The sequence below is a fragment of the Phascolarctos cinereus genome, unplaced genomic scaffold, assembly GCF_003287225.1.
Source record: "Phascolarctos cinereus isolate Bilbo 61053 unplaced genomic scaffold, phaCin_HiC Scaffold_3;HRSCAF=262, whole genome shotgun sequence".
Lineage (NCBI taxonomy): Eukaryota > Metazoa > Chordata > Mammalia > Diprotodontia > Phascolarctidae > Phascolarctos > Phascolarctos cinereus.
In genome coordinates, this window is record NW_027555736.1 from 27,239,051 (window position 1) to 27,251,538 (window position 12,488).

General features: G+C 38.0%; 1 pseudogene; it reads right to left on the reverse strand.

Moving 5' to 3' along the window:
* Positions 1–5,011: 5,011 nt before the first annotated feature.
* LOC110216394 (pumilio homolog 3 pseudogene) lies at positions 5,012–7,555 on the reverse strand (annotated as a pseudogene).
* Between the last annotated feature and the right edge of the window lie 4,933 nt (positions 7,556–12,488).

Below are 12,488 nucleotides of genomic sequence, written 5' to 3' on the forward strand. Positions count from 1 at the left end.
CTTAAAAAATGAATTTGTCTGAGGCCATAGATGAGCTCCATAAGAATTTTTAGAATCAAGTAAGAGAAATAGAGGAAAAAATGGAAAGAGAAATGAGAGCACTGAAAGAAAAAAAATGAAAAAAAATAACCTAGAGCTTGGTAAAGGAGGCAAATAAAAAATCTTAAGAAAATAACACTTGAAAAATGAGGCACGAAAATCCATTGAAGAAAAGAATTCCTTGAAAAACAGAATTGGCCAATTGAAAACATGTGCAAATATTCACTGAAGAACAAAATGCCTTAAAAAGTATAATTGGAAAAATAGAAAAAGGAGGTACAAAATCTCATTGAAGAAATAATTCCTCAAAATTATAATTGGGCAAGTGAATGCTAATGATTTTCTGAGAAATCAAGAAATAATAAAACGTAATCAAAATCATGGAAAAAAAAGCAGAAGACAGTATGAAATATCTCATTGGAAAAATAATTGACCTCAAAAATAGATTGAGAGAGAAAGATAGAAAGGGGGAAATAGGATGGAGGAAAATACATAGTAATCATAACTGTATAAAAATATAGCAATTATCTCTAATAAAGACTTCATTTCTCAAAGAACTGATTCAAATTTACAAAAATAAGAGCCATTCCTCAATTGATAAATGGTCAAATGATATCAAGTCAATTTTAGATGAAGTAATCAAAACTATCTGTAGTCATTTAAAAATGTTCTAAATCACTAGAGATCACATAAATGCAAACTAAAACATTACGCCTATCGGATTAACTAATATAACTGTAAACGAATATGGAAAATTTTGGAGTAGATTTTGGAAAGTTGACACAATAATCCACTATTAGTGAAGCGATATACTGTTTCAATCAGTCTCTAGAACAATTTGAAACTATGCCCAAAGGCCTATAAAACCATGCATACCCTTTCACCAAGTAGTGCTACTACTAGGTCTGTATCCCAAAGAGACAAAAACAAAAAGGACAAGGATAAATACATATAAAAATATTTATAGCAGCTCTTTCTGTGGTAGCAAAGAATTAGAAATTGAGGGAATGTCCATCAATTGAGGAATAACTTGGCAAGTTGTTGTAGATGATTTTGATGGAATGCTATTGTGCTATAAGAAATGATGAGCAGGGTGCTCAGAAAAGACTTACATGAACCGATACAAAGAAAAATGAGCAGAACTAGAACATTCTATATAGTAACAGCAATATTGTATAATGATCATCTGTGAATGACAGCTATTCTCAGCAATATAATGATCTAAGATAACTCTGAAGGACTTAGGATGAAAAATGTTAGCCATCTCCAGAGAAAGAACTGATGAATGCTGAATACTGATGGATGCATACTTCTTTACTTTCTTTATTTTTCTTGGGTTTTTGTCTGTGTTTTCTTTTACAACAGGATAAAAGAAAAATTTGTTTTGCATGTCTACACATGTATAACTGTATCAAATTGTTTGGCTTCTTAATTAGAGGAGAGGAGAGAAAGGGCAGGAGAGAATATGGAAGTGATTTTTTTAAAGTAATATTAAAATTATTTTTACATGTAATTGAAGAAATGTAAAATATTAAATAAAAAATGCTTGATTGGAGAAGTTCATCAATATTGTTGATCAGTTTCATGACTACATGCTTTCCCAGGTTCTGGATAATGGATAACACTCCCATGCTTTCCCAGTCATCAATGGAGTAAAGCCAGGCTGGGTGTTGGTTCCTATGTTTTTTAGAAGTTGTTTTCAGCAATGTTGTCCGACATCTTTGATGAGGACAAATATGGCATTAAAGTCAGCTACTGAACTAATGACAAATTATTTAACTTGTAAAGGTTACAAGCCAAGATTGAAGTGGAGGGAGAGATGGTGTGTGACTTTTTGTTTGCAGATGATTGTGCACTCAATGCAGCCTCTAAAGTTGAGATCCAATACAACATGGACCAATTCTTTGCTGCTTATGCTAACTGACCTAAACAAAGCTCCTCTTTGTCCCTATGAAGTAAGCAAAATTGCAGTAGCTCAAAAGAAACATGAGATGTGCAAATTTAGAGATAAGTCCACTCCAAAAGTTCACGTGGATTGTGTGTGCCCTACCTGTGTAGAGCCTTCAGAGCTTACATTAGTCTGATCAGCTACAGTTGAGCACATCACAACTTGGCTCCAACATGGTGATGTCACTTCAGTCGTCTTTGAGAATGAAGGACAACAATGAACCAACCAACCCATACAGTGTCTTCAGGATGTAAGAAAAAAGGGGACTTGGTATAGACAGGCTTTTGGTAATACAAAAACAATTCTTTGTTAAATTTGTAAAACCACAGCGTGTAGACTGCAGTGTCATTTCTTGTTTGCTCATCACTTAATGCCTGAAAAAAAATTCTTATCTCTGGGCAGGAAACTATAAAGTTTGTGCCTGCTTCCTTTTTCTGATTCCAGCTGAAGCACTCAGCTGAGATACTGCTCCTTCCCCAAAAAAGGATATGTCAAGCAGACAGAATCAGCCTCTGACCTGTGGGTGGCTGAGGCAGGCAGAGCAGGCTATAGACAGGACGGGCAAGAATCAAACTGAAGTTTAATTTCAAAGTGAGGGAAACACTTGCAAGCTAGGACACACGCTGAGTTCCCACCCCTACTTGGGGAGGGGTCCTGCTTTAGTATGGCCAAATCTAAATACTTATGCAAATGACTGTGCAGCAAGCTGTAGCCTTCACAATGAGGGGTAATAGCAATAATATGACAAGTTTGATTCATAATAGGGCTTCATGATCAGAACTTCTCTGAGCTTAGAGAACACCTGATGCTGGTCAAAGCAATACAATAATTACATGAAACAATTCTAGGGTCTTGCTGTGGCTGAGATAATCAAGAGGTTGAGTGTAAAGGATTGTTTTTATATGGTTATTGTTGCTTGCTTACTGGGACTTGGCTCTGGAAAAGATTGTCCCCTAATATCTTGACATTTTCCCCTTTTGGCCAAAGGAAGAAGGGTCTATAAGAACCCCTACACTTATGACCAATAAAAGAGAGGCAGGTATAAGCCAAGGTGCCACAAGAGTCCAGTTGGGCCAGCACAAGATGTTGTCCAGGGGATTAGTTCCTTGAGAGGCCCTAACAGGGAAGTATTTCCAAAGTATTATTGCTAATCATTGTCTACTTTCAAGCAGAAAAGATATGTGGGCCAAGAATTTAGAAGGAGAAAATGCCAACATGCATTTGAATTAGGGCTTTGGTGGTTGGGCACATAAAAAAGGAAGAGGAGAAAAACTAGGACAGTATACTCAACTCTCATCTAGATTCTTGGGACAGCTGTCTCATCTGGATGTTGGCTGCTTCTGGATCCATATTAGATGAACCTTGAGATCCCTGGAGGATTCTTCAGTCCACTCAGGAGTAGAGGATTTCTTCAGATGATCCAGGAGTACACACCCAAAAGTTTGACAGCTGTGGGAGTAGTCAGAAGGACCTGGTAGGTTCCCTTAAAGAAAACTCCTTACATCAATCTTTGAATCTGAGTTTCTGTTAAGTATAACATAGGTCCTTGATTAAAGATCTCTACATAGTACATAAAGATCCAGTTTCTCAGCTATAAGACAGCTAGTTTCAAACAGTGCAATAAGCTTTTTTATAAATTTGTTATCATAATTGCATTGTCAGGTCAGGTGAATATGTTGCAGATCAAACTACTTAGAGGGCAGCTCACAATGGACTAGTCTTGAGAAGGGAGATTTATGTGTCACCAAGGTAATCAAGAAACATAAAACAAACATAAACATAAACATCTTTAAATGAAAGACCAAAGAAATAAAATTATCACCAAGATTAACTAACACTGAGTCTCTTTGTATCATAGTATCTTATTTTCAATGTCCACTGAAACAACATGCTTTGAGTCCCAGATATCTCATGTAGTTATTTGGTCCCTAGATTTTTTTTTTCTTGGAAAACAGGCTTTATTCTCAGGACAGCTTTAAAGGAGGCTCTGCTTCTCTGGTTCCAAATCTAGAGGTTCTTAGATAATTGTGACTTAGCATAATTTAGTATAATCATTTAAATTTGGTTCTCCAATTTTGAAACTTTAGAGAATTTCAGATTATATACTATTTGCTACTTTTATCCTTACCTAAATCCTGTACCTGATGTAATAATCCTTTAAAAATGTATGGGTCCAACTGCAAAATGAACTCTTCAACCTTTTAAAATTATCAGAAAGATGCTTTAAAACAATTTCACCTTCTTTACCATCAGCAATACACTTCATGTGTAAAATTCTAAATCCAGTTCTGAGAACTTGTTTCTAAAACATGCTCAAAGCCTGCATTTTCATAATAGATACATTTTGGAAGCTAATCATATACATCTGTATACAGTTCTTAGATAAAACAGTTTAATCCTGTTGTTTTCTCCAATTTATTATTCCATTTATTTAGAAACATTTTACGTGTTTGTCTTATTCTTGTCTAATCATTTCCCCCTTAGGAAGGTATCATCTTTGTGTTATAACTTTGCCATAAATGTAAGTTAAAATTGTAAGCTGTTCATACTTGCATCCTATTATAGTAACTCAGAGATGTTCTAGTATGAAGCTATTGTTTAATAAATTTAGAATTAAACTTACAAAACTTCTTGATTATAGAAATTTGTTATAAAAGGAAAAATAAAGGGATAGTTACAACTATGTCATATATTATAACAGAAGGAAAAACTCCCTTAGCTCTATTTGATTCCAGGCATGAGTCATATCTGACAACCAATCATGTAGTCACAGAGTAAAAAAGCAAAGCTCAGGGTTAACCATGTGGGGAAATTTCCTTTTCAGAAAGGAAATGGTCCAATGGGTAAATAGAATCAGGAGGATCCTACCTATACCACACCACAGTCATCCCCAAAATTTTTCCCAGGCATAGACCTCCACCTTTAGCAGTTTCCAGACTGTATCACAGGCCATTTTCCACTATTGGCTTCATCATAATTTAGAGAACTATCTCTGTAATCAAAACTCAAAACAATAGTAGATTACTATCCTGAGAAATTTTGGTAGCTTAAAAGGAGTGGGGAAATAGACTCTAAGAGCTCCTTATGTCAAATTATGCTATCTTTCTTACTATGAGCATTTTTATTATCTATCTGTAGTATTTCAATGATTTCAGATATAAGGTGTGCAGGATCTCTAGGGCTTAGTAAATACAGCAGAATTTTTCTTCCATATTTATTGTTCACTATATTCAGCAGGGAATTGATGATTTTCAACATAACTATTTCCTTTGTAAGTTTAGTATTATCAACACAATCAAATGCTGCCAGGAAAACTAAAAACAGAATATTTGTCATTAGCTACTTTTTCAACATAATCCTTCATTGTTTTAATAATAACTTTTCTGTCCTTTGGTGTGTCATGCCACAGAGAGTACATGGCTACTCAAACTCAATCACGTGTATGTGCAAGTTTTATTACAGCTTCTCTGATTGCTTCAGTCGTTTCTGATTGGAGTTTTGGGGGTACATAGGTGAAAAAGTCCAGGAATACTTTATGTACCAGTGAATGTTTAATTATGGTTTCCTTTTGAGCTATTGGTGTAAGAATCTGTTTGATGTCATCCATAATAGCCTCTTGCTTATCAGGCTGTACCTCTAACACTTTTTCCAGAGTTGGGTGAATTGCAGACTTGTAAAGTTGGAATGTATGTATTCCCATAGAGCTCTTCTACCAGCTTATTTTGCTGCTCCAAAATCACTTTTTCATTGTAAGCATATTCCACTACAGCCAATGCTTCTGTATGGTATAACATCTTCCACACTTGGCCTTTAAAAGTTTTTTTTAATTATTATTTCTTCTATTTGTGATTTATTTCCGTACCTGAGAAATTTCTTAAAAGCATTTCTGGTATATTTGGCCTTACTCAATTCAACCCAATCCTCTTTTAATTCTTCAAATGTCTCTTTCCTTTGTTCTTCATTACCATATTGAATGTAACATTGGATCATACAGGTTGAATCATGTGCAAATGCAATACTTTTAATCTTGCCCTAAATCAACTTCCGTAATTCACTCATCACCTTTTTTTTTCTTTGTTGCAATTTTTTTTCTTCTTAAGTATTCCCAAATTTGCTTTGCCTTGAAAACAGTGTTGTAGTTGCTTTCATCACTGAGTTGCCTGCTCCACCTTAGTTCTTTCTTTTTCTTTTTCAAGTCATCTCCTTTGGATTTCTTAGCTGTTGAATCTTCACCTGTGCTCTCAGGTTGGAAGTTTCTTTTTGTCTGCAAAATATTTCCTTCTTATTTATTCTTGAATTGTTTTGCACTATTTTTCTTGGTCAACATGTTTCCCTCCTGTTTATTCTTGAACTACTTTGCACTGTTTTTCTTGGGTAACATGTCCCCTTGTTGCTTATTCTTTTTCCAAGCCTATTTGCCCAGGCTTTGTGTTACTTTTCTCAAACTTCTTGGAGCTGAATTTAGGTACTACTCCTCCTCCCTCACCTTTACTCAGAAACTTCTTTGGAGATTTAGAATCATTGTTCTTTCTAAATCATTTTTTTTTCCTTGTGATGTCTTTTCATCCTTTCCTACGAGTTTTTTTCACCTTTGACTTACACAGTAGCAATTTGAAGAGGTGTGAAGTTTCACAAAACACTGTTCCTTCTCTTCCCAACCCTCACATGTGCCGCCACCACCACAGAACTGTCAGCAAGGCTGCTTCTGCTTCTACTCTCTTGGGCCCACACTCCCACTCTTCTATGCCTCTAGCCACTGGATCTCAATGCCACTTCTGCCAATAATTAATGTCAATGGGACACAACCGTCCTCTAATTTATGGGTGGCCAAAGCCAAACAAAGCAGACTAGAGACAAGAGAGTCAGGAATCAAACCAAAGTTTAATTTAAAGTGAGGCAATCATCTTGCAAGCAAGGACACATATGCTGGGTCCCACCTATAGTATGGGGGGCACCCACTTTAGTGTGGCCAAATCTCAAGCCCTCACAATAGGAGGTAACAGCAATGATGTGACAAGTTTGATTCATAGCAGGGCTTCACCATAAGAAGTTCTCCAAGCTCTGAGAATACCTGGTGCTGGTCAAAGCAATATAATAATTACATGAAACAGTTCTGGTATTTTGCTGTGGCTGAGATCATCCAGAGGGCAAATGCAAAGGATTGTTGTTATGTCAAGCTCAGGGTACAGATGGCTCACTGGGCCTTAGTTCTCCAAAATAGAATGCCCAGCCTCATACCCTAGATATTTGGAAAACAAAAGTTAGAAATTAAAATGGCATCATTAGCCATTAAATCCACTTACTAATCTTCACCTTCCCAATTATCAGGGCAGTGTCTCTGTCACATGCTTCTATCTAATATAGGGTTGGAAAATACTAGGATCACCAGAATATGTTCTAGATGGAATTCTTATTCCTGAACCTCATTTCAAGAGCTCTATCAAAGAAATCTTGAATTACCATTTGGATCTGAAATTCTGGGGAACTGCTCTGAAAAAGAATCTGAGCCCAGAAGTCAGAATTCTCACCATCCTGAGCAGTGTCCACATTTTTGCCTTTGTTAAGCATATGGATTGGAAAACAAAATAGGCTTAGATTCTTATAATCTAGATACTGCTTAGATTCGTAGAATCTAGCCACTGCTCAGATTCTTAAACTCTAGCCAATAGCTCACTAATGTTCAGACTCCTTAAGAGTCTGCCCAATATGATGGATGTTCTAATAAACCTTGTCTTTGGCTGAAAGAAGGCTTGGTCCGAATTCTTTCAGGCAGGATCAATGTGTTGTGATTTTGGGGTCCCAGCACTCCTAAACCCCTAAACCTCATAATCTTCGTGGGCCCTAAGGGGAAACTGCCTCACCTCAAGTTCTTCTTCAGCCAATACTGGAAGATATGTAAGCCTCTCTCCTCCCCTCCTTTCTTTGCTCTTCAGTTAGGGTCACTCTCTAAGCACGAAGGCTTGGAGGTGCTTTTTGGGAAGACAGTTACAAGGCTGTCTCACACTTGGCCTGATGCTTCAGGCTCTTGGTCCACTGGGTTGGCTCAAGGCCATGGACCTGGGTCACCTTCTGCAGCATAGAGGACAAGGACAGATACCCTATCCAGAAGTATATGCCCAATTCTGTCAGTTTTCTCTGCACTAGAGAATTGGGGAAAACTGCACTTGCTTTTTGGTTCCCTGGGGCTCACTTACTCCCTTCCCTCTACACCCCTGAATCCTTCTCCATGGAGGTTACAGGGGAAAGTTAGAATAGCTAAAAACATCTTGGCAGATTCTGGAGGTTTTGTAATTCATCATTAAGGAAGTTGGAACTACTCCTTACAACCCCAGTCTCTCTTTTCTCCCACTCCCTTCACTTGAATCAAGAGGGTATCGATTAATCCCTCTCATAGAAAAGTTTCACACTTTACCCCTCACTTTTAATTTCACCCTCCCCCACCCGAGAAAAGAAGGGGAGAGGGGCAGCAGCTATAGCATGGGCCCCACTGGCAATTGCCTTGGGCCCTAGGGCAACCTTTGCCTGGAAGCACTACCAGGGTTCAGCACATCCCACTCAAGGTAAAGAAGCTGGCCTATAAACGTGGGTAAGAATGTTCTTTTAAATTTGTAGTTTTAACTGTTAATGATGAGATGTTGATTCTCTGTGTAAAGTAATTTGGAAATGAATTCAACCAAAACTGAAGTCACCTCATTGGTAATGGATATATTTCAAGTTTCAAATTGGTGAACTTTTCTGTATCGGTTATGTCAAGCAACTTTTCATAATTTGGTTACCACTAAAACAATTTAGCTATTGTTGGTTATTGTTTTAACGTGTAAACTAGCCAAAAAGCTTGTTTGGGTTGTATATGGCTTGCTGAGAATTTGCAAGTGTATAGAAATATCTAATGATTGGCTTTTTACACCAGGACAAATTTAAGTTTGAGATGTAAATCCTGGAAAAGTGTTTCCTAAGCTGTGATTAATGAAACTTGCTTTTTGAGGTAAAAGCTCACAGGATTTTATTTTGAGTTATCTGATGGATCATAATCTATAGATAACCAATAATCCACCATCTGAAAGAAATGCCACAAGCTACTGAGAGAATGAAATAGTTGTGGGAAGTCAGCATCAGGAAAAGCTGAGAGGATAATTTTAGCCTCAGTCTAAATGGGATCCACCTGGCTCAGTTTCCCCATTATGTTCCTTTGAAAAGGAATGTTACCCACCTGGCTATTCCTGAGTCTGGCTATGAGGTGGATTTGATACTGCATGGTTGGAAAACTGAGTTATCTGAATCCGAACAGAGCTAAGGATGTTTTATCCTGTCAGTTGGGCCCTGTAGTCTTTTCTGTCAAATTTTTGCCTTCCAGACTACAGGCCATTCACCTACAGTTGGTAGCAAATTGCAAGTACCAGCCAATGTCCCCCCATTGTGTCCTGGATGCAGCCTGTGCTGGGTTCCAGTCAACCTCTTCTTTGGGACCCTCTGAAGGCAGGGACAGCTCTACACCCCTTGCCAGCAGGAAGCAGTTTCAGAAGCTAAGACTTTCATCCCTTACCCCAAAAGAATTTGGGTCTCATTTGTTTGAGGGTAGAATATGAGGATGGGAACTTGATTGCAAAAAGGAAAAACCCTAGACTTTCCCACATGGTCAAATCTCTGGCCTTCATCTAAGGCTATAATCCCATCAACTGGCCTTTCATTGTGGCTATGTCCAATTTCCCAATTCTGTTACCCTTAACCTAGTACCTGCCCATGGCCCTTCACCATTTCCCACACTTAATCCTAACTATGCTCCACTCTCCCTTAGCCACGAGGCCAAGGTCCCAGGAGTTCTGTTCACCTCAGCTTACCGACCACTCCCATCCAGATCTCCTTACACCCGTCCTCCAGGCACCCCAAACTATTTGGCCACTCTTAGATTCCTCCACAGCCTTTCTGTATACAATGTGCGTCTTGTCTCCATTAAGGTACTTAGATTCTTACAATATAGCCAATAGCTCACTAATGTTCAGACTCCTTAACAGTCTGCCCAATGTGATGGATGTTCTACTAAACCTTGTCTTTGGCTGCAAAAAACAAAAACAAAACAAAACAAAACAACAACTCTTCACACTTCTAACAAATACAGCCTCACCCCCTAAATGTCACCATCTGTGACTTCTTTATGCTCCTAGCTGCAAATCATTTTTCATTCTACTTCATTTTATTTTGTTGAGTCATTTCAATTGTGTCTCACCCTTTGTGACCTCCTTTGAAGTGTTCTTGGCAAAGGTACTGGAGTGGTTTGCTTCTCCTTCTCAAGCTTGCTTTACAGATGAAGAAACTGAGGCAAGAGGGGTGACATGACTTGCCTGCTATCATACAGCGTGTCCGAGGCCAGATTTCAACTCAGAAAAATGAGTCTTTCCAGTGTTGAGCCCACATATTCCTGACTCAAGTATCAACAATCAATTTTCAATTGTGTAATGCCTTCGATAGGAAGCTGAAGAGACTTGTCTTTCTCTAGGAAACACTCTTTAAAAATTTAACAACATTAAACGTGACATATCTTTTCCCTTATAATTCTGAAAACACTTCCTTCTATTATCAAAATCATTTATGAAGCCCTAGGGCTCAGAGAATCTTCAAGGATCTATGGTCTCTTTCAGCAAAAGAGCCACTCAAGGATGTCCTAGTTCAAAGACAAATCCCCATATCTGCTTGATACCTTTCACTTTTTTCACAAGTAAATAAATACCAATCACCTTTGGATTGTTTTTTGTTTGTTTGTTTGTGCACATTAAAAAACAAAATCAACATGGTTCAATGGAAAGAGAAATGAAGTCAGAATTTAGTGACCTGGAACAGAGGTAGTATGGTGCAGCAGTCAGGCAATGGACTTGGAGTACATGGACTTAGGTTCAAATTTAATTTTAGATGCTTCTTACATGTATAACCTTGAGTAAATAAACTCTCAGGACCACATTTTTCTTGTAGGGATAATAAGGTAAGGATGGAATTATTGAGAAGAAAGTCTTGTGAAATTTATAGCTCCACAGAAATGATTTATTTCATGAATATAGATCGAAACAATCAGTTCATTTGATTGGTAAATGAGTCTACAAAGCTTGGCCAAATATATTTGGCTATTTGGTATCATATAGACAAAATGTTTCTTTCTGATTAGATAAATCTCAATTTCCTTCTAGATTTTTATTTTTCTACAGCCACCAGTATATCAGTCCTGGGTCTTTGGAGCTAAGAAATAGTCATAACGTGTGATTAATTTGAAAACTTTCATCAAGCACCTACTATGTACCAGATGCATTATGAGAGGATAGAAATACAAAATATAAAAATTTAAAAATCTCTTCTGCCAATAGCATGCCATTGTTCTTTGGTGATGGTTTGCAACTGTACTACAACCCTTTCCAGGAAGCCACAGTATCTATGGCCCAGGATCCAGGACATTGATTGTATTTTCCAATGCTACACTGAGAATTAGGTCTCTAGTTCTGGGAAGTAAGTAAGGGGTCTGATGCTGGTGAGCACCACTAGCTGTAGAGAGAAGGAGAGATGGAATAGTAGAGGGAGGATGGAAGGAAGGGAAAGAAGAAAGGAGAAGAGATAAAATAGTAAGTAATATATAGTAGTGCTTTAAGGTTTGCCAAACACTTTGGAAATATTATCTTGTTTTATACTCACAACAACCCTAGGAGATAGATGCTGCTATGGAGAAAGAGAAACAGAGAGACAGGAAGAAAAGGGGAAAGGGAGTTATGTCCCAGGTCAGAGATTCAATATTGCTCTGCTTTTCTCTCACTGGGGATCAGATGGAGAAGGTAAATGGGTCCTCGGTCAGGTGTTCAGCTAGAATAATTGTCAAGGGCTTGTGATGGTTTCTAGATGGTTAGAATCAGGTCAAAGAATAGTCTGTAGTGAAAAGTGTGGAGGAAGCATCCTGAACTGAAGAGTAGAAGTTAGATAGAAGGGAGGCTTTGGCATCTACTCCCTATATCTGACCACAGGTTCCTAATAGTGCCTTAGGGGTGAGGCAGTCCTCATATTTTGTTGTTGTTTGTTTGTTTTTGTTTTGAGTAGACTATGTGCCTGTCTTGGGGAGTTTTCCTCTGAGATTCCTATTGGGGTTACTTCTAGGCTGGCCTGTCTCCTGATGTATTATTCCCACTTGGCTTGCAGTCACTGTTAGAGGTTTGCTCCAGGCCTTCTCTCCCTGGTTTGTTGAGAGCTTGGTACCCTCAGAGTGATTTGTGAGTGGATTTCCCTAGGCTAGTGTGTTGTTTCTTGGAATTTGTTTCTAGACTTCCAAATGATGTTTTATTGCTCCTTCATGGCCAATGGACTACTGATAAAGATTCCTCTGGGTTAAATTCTATTTTATTGGTTAGTTCTGGCCTGTCTTTCTGCCCATTTCTTTGAGGGTTACTCTCAGTTTACTTGAATTTTATTCATTGGCTGACAGGCAGGCAATTTCTCAATTGTTTGCTCCAGGCAAGTGGGCTGGGAAAAGGGT